The sequence below is a fragment of the Oncorhynchus masou genome, chromosome 16 (genome assembly GCF_036934945.1).
Source record: "Oncorhynchus masou masou isolate Uvic2021 chromosome 16, UVic_Omas_1.1, whole genome shotgun sequence".
Classification (NCBI taxonomy): Eukaryota; Metazoa; Chordata; class Actinopteri; order Salmoniformes; family Salmonidae; genus Oncorhynchus; species Oncorhynchus masou.
Genome location: NC_088227.1, coordinates 5,245,611 through 5,251,610, shown reverse-complemented (window position 1 = coordinate 5,251,610; position 6,000 = coordinate 5,245,611). Strand labels below are relative to the sequence as shown.

The window sequence follows — 6,000 nt, the reverse complement described above, 5'->3', positions numbered from 1 at the left end:
ACAGAGGAGAGAGAGGGCATGGCACAGTGAGGGGCCCCCGGAGGCCCCAGATCGGGGGCACCCCTAAATCACCTGTAGTCAGAATGAGGGTGGAGGGGGGCTCCAACCTGCTACATATGTGAAGTCCACAGAGAATGATAGAAAGTACTACAAAACTTTGTTCGTATGCAAAAACGAACATATATTTTTTAGTAGAAATCTTGCCTTTAAACAGTAGATATGAACTCAAAATGACAGACTGTCATGTGATTTTGGACACCGTACAGCATGTTTGTGGAGTCATTGTGATTTTGGACACCGTACAGCATGTTTGTGGAGTCATTGTGATTTTGGACGCCGTACAGCATGTTTGTGGAGTCATTGTGATTTTGGACACCATACAGCATGTTTGTGGAGTCATTGTGATTTTGGACACCGTACAGCATGTTTGTGGAGTCATTGTGATTTTGGACACCGTACAGCATGTTTGTGGAGTCATTGTGATTTTGGACACCGTACAGCATGTTTGTGGAGTCATTGTGATTTTGGACACCGTACAGCATGTTTGTGGAGTCATTGTGATTTTGGACACCGTACAGCATGTTTGTGGAGTCATTGTGATTTTGGACACCGTACAGCATGTTTGTGGAGTCATTGTGATTTTGGACACCGTACAGCATGTTTGTGGAGTCATTGAAAGTAATACGTCAGTGCTTTACGTCGCCCGAACTTTGGCACGATAAACGCATTACAGAAGATAAACAATGAGTATTAGGGAGGTCAAGCCAAATCAATGATTACAAATGAAATAAAAACATTATCATCTCTATTTTCTTCATACAGTTCTTATTCAACATTGTGGCACTTTGTAACATTCCTTATCATAACGACCTGTTATATGAGCTCCTTTTTTAAAAAGCAACTGGACACACACACACATGGAGATTTGACAAAAGTGTAATTGACAGCAACAGAAAAAAAACAACCAAGTAATTTCTTGGGGCCTCAAGATACAGTGTGATGCTCTGAACAGGTGTGTGTGCATGTGTGGGTGTGCAAAGTCACTGACTGTGAAGTGAACTCAAAGGCAGTCTCAACAGACATGCATTTTGAGTTCTCCTCTTCGAGTCCCTATCGAGATCCATCTCAAAGATCCATCATTCTCACAATCCTTCAACTTGCCCCCTGCAAAAGTCCCTCTTGAAAACTGTTGGCCACCATGAGGTGACGCATCATCTCCAGTCATGTCCATTTCCACAGGAAACATGTCTACCATACTACCAAAGCTGGGGGCCAATGCAATATAGTTTCAGGTTACGTTAACATTACATTAAAGTTCATTCGAACCCTCCAAATCTTCTGGCTGTTTTTGGATCTTTTCAGGGCTATTTTTGACCTTCGACCCCAATCACGCCATGGTCTCCTTGCCTGGCAGTCTCCTGTCATTAAATGTGTGCATGTTGATGACCTCCTCAGTTTTGACGATGACTGGTGGCTGCGGCTTCTGCTTGAGCCGCCGCTGGCACTTCAGGGAGCCACGTAGCTCTTCCAGCATGGCACTGCAGAAAGAGCGCTGAAGAGGGGGAAGGAGTGGAGAGGGAGGTTGGGAGCAAAATACAGACACAACTGGCAACAGTAACTGACAGATATAGTCAGTATACAGTATGTGGTCCATGCAAGAGCAACGCTAGAGTTGTCAATATCATGCTCTAACCCACTGGTAAATGGTAAGTTACTAAATATAGTCTAACATTCTCTATGAATTGGGCTTTTAAATTATGTGTCATTTAATGTAGTGAACTTTGAAAATATTGATGTATGTCCATTTTAAAGTGGTTAAAATGCATTAAAATACATTGACAGTCTTTTTTTTGTTATGGGTCCCCATGCTGCCAAGGCAGCAGCTACTCTTCCTGGGGTCCAGCAAAATTAAGTCCGTTTATAACATTTGTTATGATAAACTAAAGAAAATGTACATTTTCATAAAGTTTTTTACATTTCTATGTTTACTTTTTGAAAACACTTTATATTAATGGACCAAAATACCAACAAGTCTCCAAATCTATAGGTAGATGCAAAAATGTAATTTGGTGCCTGGCGTTTAAAAAAAAAATCTAATATTTGTGGTGTTTTAAGTAGTTAATTACTTTTTTTGCAATGTAGTGGTGTAGCTAACTGGAACTACACACTACTTTTTGTGTGAAAAATAACAGAAAATATGGGTGAAGTAGACATTCTGAATTGAAACATAGTGTTTGTGTTTAGTAGGCTAAATGACATATTCTGTTAACATCTGACTCCAGAACCAGAGTGATCTGTTCTTTCAATGTGTGGTCTATGTCATTTCAGTTTTACATAAAAGTGCTTTAGTGTAGCTTAACTTCTTCCAGTGTGAAGTAATTTGTTATCAGAGAAGCTTTCCAACACTAATACATGGTTTGGGAAGCATTTACATCAGGGCTCTCCAACCCTGTTTCTGGAGAGCTCCAACCCCAGTTGTAAATAACCTTTATTTATCACATCACAGACAAACTGAAACGGTCCACCCACACAGACGGTGTGGTGAAGAAGGCACAGCAGCGCCTCTTCAACATCAGGAGGCAGAAGAAATTTGGCTTGTCACCAAAAACCCTCACAAACGTTTACAGATGCACAATTGAGAGCATCCTGTCGGGTTGTTACACCGCCTAGTACGGCAACTGCACTGCCCTCAACCACAAGGCTCTCCAGAGAGTGGTGCGGTCTGCACAACACATCACCGGGGGTACACTACCTGCCTTCCAGGACACCTACATCACCCGGTGTCCCAGGAAGGCCAAAACGATCATCAAGGACATCAACCACCCGAGCCACTGCCTGTTCACCCTGCTACCATCTAGAAGGCGAGGTCAGTACAGGTGCATCAAAGCTGGGACCGAGAGACTGAAAAGACAGCTTCTATCTCAAGGCCATCGGACTGTTAAACAGCCATCACTAACACAGAGAGGCTGCTGCCTATTTACAGACTCAAATCATTGGCCACTTTAAGCAATGGATCACTATTCACTTCAAATAATGCTACTTTAATAACGTTTACATATCTTACGTTACTCATCTCATATATATATATATATATACATATATATGTACATATTTACATATATACATATATATGTACATATTCTTATTCCATCCCTTTAGATTTGTGTGTATTAGGTAGTTGTTGTGGAATCGTTAGATTACTTGTTAGATATTACTGCACTGTCGGGAACTAGAAGCACAAGCATTTCACTACACCCGCATTAACATCTATCTGCAAACCATGTGTATGTGAACAATAAAATTTGGTTAGAACTAGGCAAGTCAGTTGAGAACAATTTCTGATTTACAATGACGGCCTACTCCGGCCAAACGCGGATGACGCTGGTGTAATTGTGCTCCCAATCACAGCCGGATGTGACACAGCCTGGATTTAAACCAGGGACTGTAGTGACATCTATTGCACAGCGGTGCCTTAGACCGCTGTGCCACTCGGGAACCCTGAGCACTTATTAACAAAACACCTACAGGAAGGTAGCTCTCCAGGAACAGGGTTGGAGAGCCCTGATCTACATAGTGTTTCAGCAGACTTTATAAATATTTGACAGTCTCTTTAAGGCTACATAAACCTCACCTTCTCTAGCTCTGCGTTCTGTTTAGACTTGTACAGGACCTCCCCAACGGCCACGAACAAAGACAGGACCAGCCCTGCGGCCAGCACGATGAAGATGCCCCCGATGTTCTGCACCCCCAGAGCGCTGGCCTCCTTATTCTTCTCATCCTCCGGACAGCCGTTTCCCCTCCACCACTTCTCCTTCATCATGTGCAACTTCCCTTCTTCCTGCAGTTGCAGGATTGCTATGGTGATCTTGTCCCGGTACGGAGACCCTGCGGGGGTACAAGAAGGACAGGAAATCATATACTGAACAAAAAAAATACTCAGCATGTAAATTGTTGGTCCCATGTTTCCTGAGCTGAAATAAAAGATCCCAGAAATTGTCCATATGCACAAAAAGCTTATTTCTCATCCCTTTTAGTGAGCATTTCTCCTTTGCCAAGATAATCCACCCATCTGACAGGTGTAGCATATCATGAAGCTGATTAAACAGCAAGATCGTCACATAGGACAGTGAAAGGCCACTCTAAAATGTGCAGTTTTGTCACACAACACAATGCCACAGTTTTTAAGGAGCGTGAAATTGGCATTTTTGTCCACTGTAAACCGTCTACAACATCATTTTAGAGAATTTGGCAGTACATCCCACCAGCCTCACATCCGCAGACTATATGTAACCATGCCAGCCCAGGACCCCCATATTTTGGCTTCTTCACCTGTGGGATCATCCGAGACGAGCCATCTGAGACCAGCTGATGAAACTAAGGAGTATTTCTGTCTGTAATAAAGCCCTTTAGTGGATAAAACGTATTCTGATTGGCTGGGCCTGACTCCCCAGTGGACGGACCTGGCTCACACGTGGGTGGGCCCATGCCCTCCCAGGAAACCCAAGACAGCGCCCCTCGTGAAATCCATAGATTAGGGCCTAATGGATTTATTTCAATTGACTGATTTCCATATATGAACTTTAACTCAGTAAAAACATTCAAATTGTTTCTATTTTTGTTCAGTATAAATAAAACGTCATAGAGTGAATGAATTTGTTATGAAGTTAATTAATTCAAAGACTATTCATTTTTCATGCTTTCATTAGTCATTATTCATGCGATTCTGTCCCGGCACAGAGAGCTTGCAGAGACCAAAAGGACAGGAGATCAGAAAATGTAGAAAGAAAGATACTATTTTTTTTGCATCAGATTGGCTTATTAAGTGAATAAATGTTGACAAATTTCCCCTTTGGGGATCAATGAAGTATTAATATCATCTTATTGGATTCTATCTTTAGTCAAAGACATTGTTCAGTGGCAATTTCTTTGCATTCAATGGTGCACAGCAAATTTGCCATCGTAATTTTAACACCCCACAGTGTTAAATTGAACCCTTTCTTAGAAATGATGTGACCATCTCAAGGAGTGTTAATAAACTAACACTTTTTAAAGTGTTGATAAACTAACACCTCTAAGAGTTGGGTCCGCGGGTGTTGCAAATTCTGATTTAGAGTACATTTAAACTGTATTACAGCTGATGCTATGACACTTTTTCAGTGTTAGGGAATTAAAACCTGAGGTTACAGTAACAACATTTTGTGTGTTGTTATAACACTGTTGCACGTAAAGCCTTACTTGAATATTTATTTCCTAGGGTGCCTTTTCAGTACCACCCATGACTAGTAACAGAGATTGTTGCATTCATTGGTTTTCAGTCCTGTAGCCTTCACCAAGTGACTGCCTAAGTAAATATTTTACCATAACATTATTATTTTTTTAATGACAATACATTCCTGTTCTTGACAATACCATACGCGGACAGCGTATAGTCTTCCCCTAACACAGTGGTCTGAAACTCCTGACTTGCGAAGTGTGATATCATTCCTATTGGAATCCAGACAGTTAGAATATCAAACAATTGGAACTATTATTCACCTGCAATCTGCAGTCAGAATGACTGCCAAGGTAGGGAATAATGATAAATGAGAGTGGCACAGCGGTCTAAGGCACTGCATCTCAGAGCAAGAGGCATCACTACAGTTCCTCGTTCATATCCAGGCTGTATCACATCCAGCCGTGATTGGGAGTCCCATTTAACGGCGCACATTTGGCCCAGCGTTATCCAGGTTTGGCGGGGGTAGGCCATCATTGTAAATCAGAACTGTTCTTAGCTGACTTGCTTAGTTAAATAAAGGTAAAATAAAAAAATATATTAAAAAATGTTTTAAAATTAACAGGAAACACAATCTCAATAACGGGTGAAATAAGTTCCGCCATTTACAGATTGAATTAGTTTAGAGAAATGTATGTTATTTATCTTTGTGTAGTAGATAATTTAATCAATCAATGCATGCAGAAACAAAGATATTGAAACAAACTATTCTAAAAAGCAATCTGCAA

General features: G+C 41.2%; 1 pseudogene; it reads right to left on the bottom strand.

Moving 5' to 3' along the window:
* Nucleotides 1-920: 920 nt before the first annotated feature.
* LOC135557366 (glutamate receptor ionotropic, kainate 2-like) overlaps nucleotides 921-6,000 on the bottom strand; it is a 192,369-nt pseudogene continuing 187,289 nt past the window's right edge.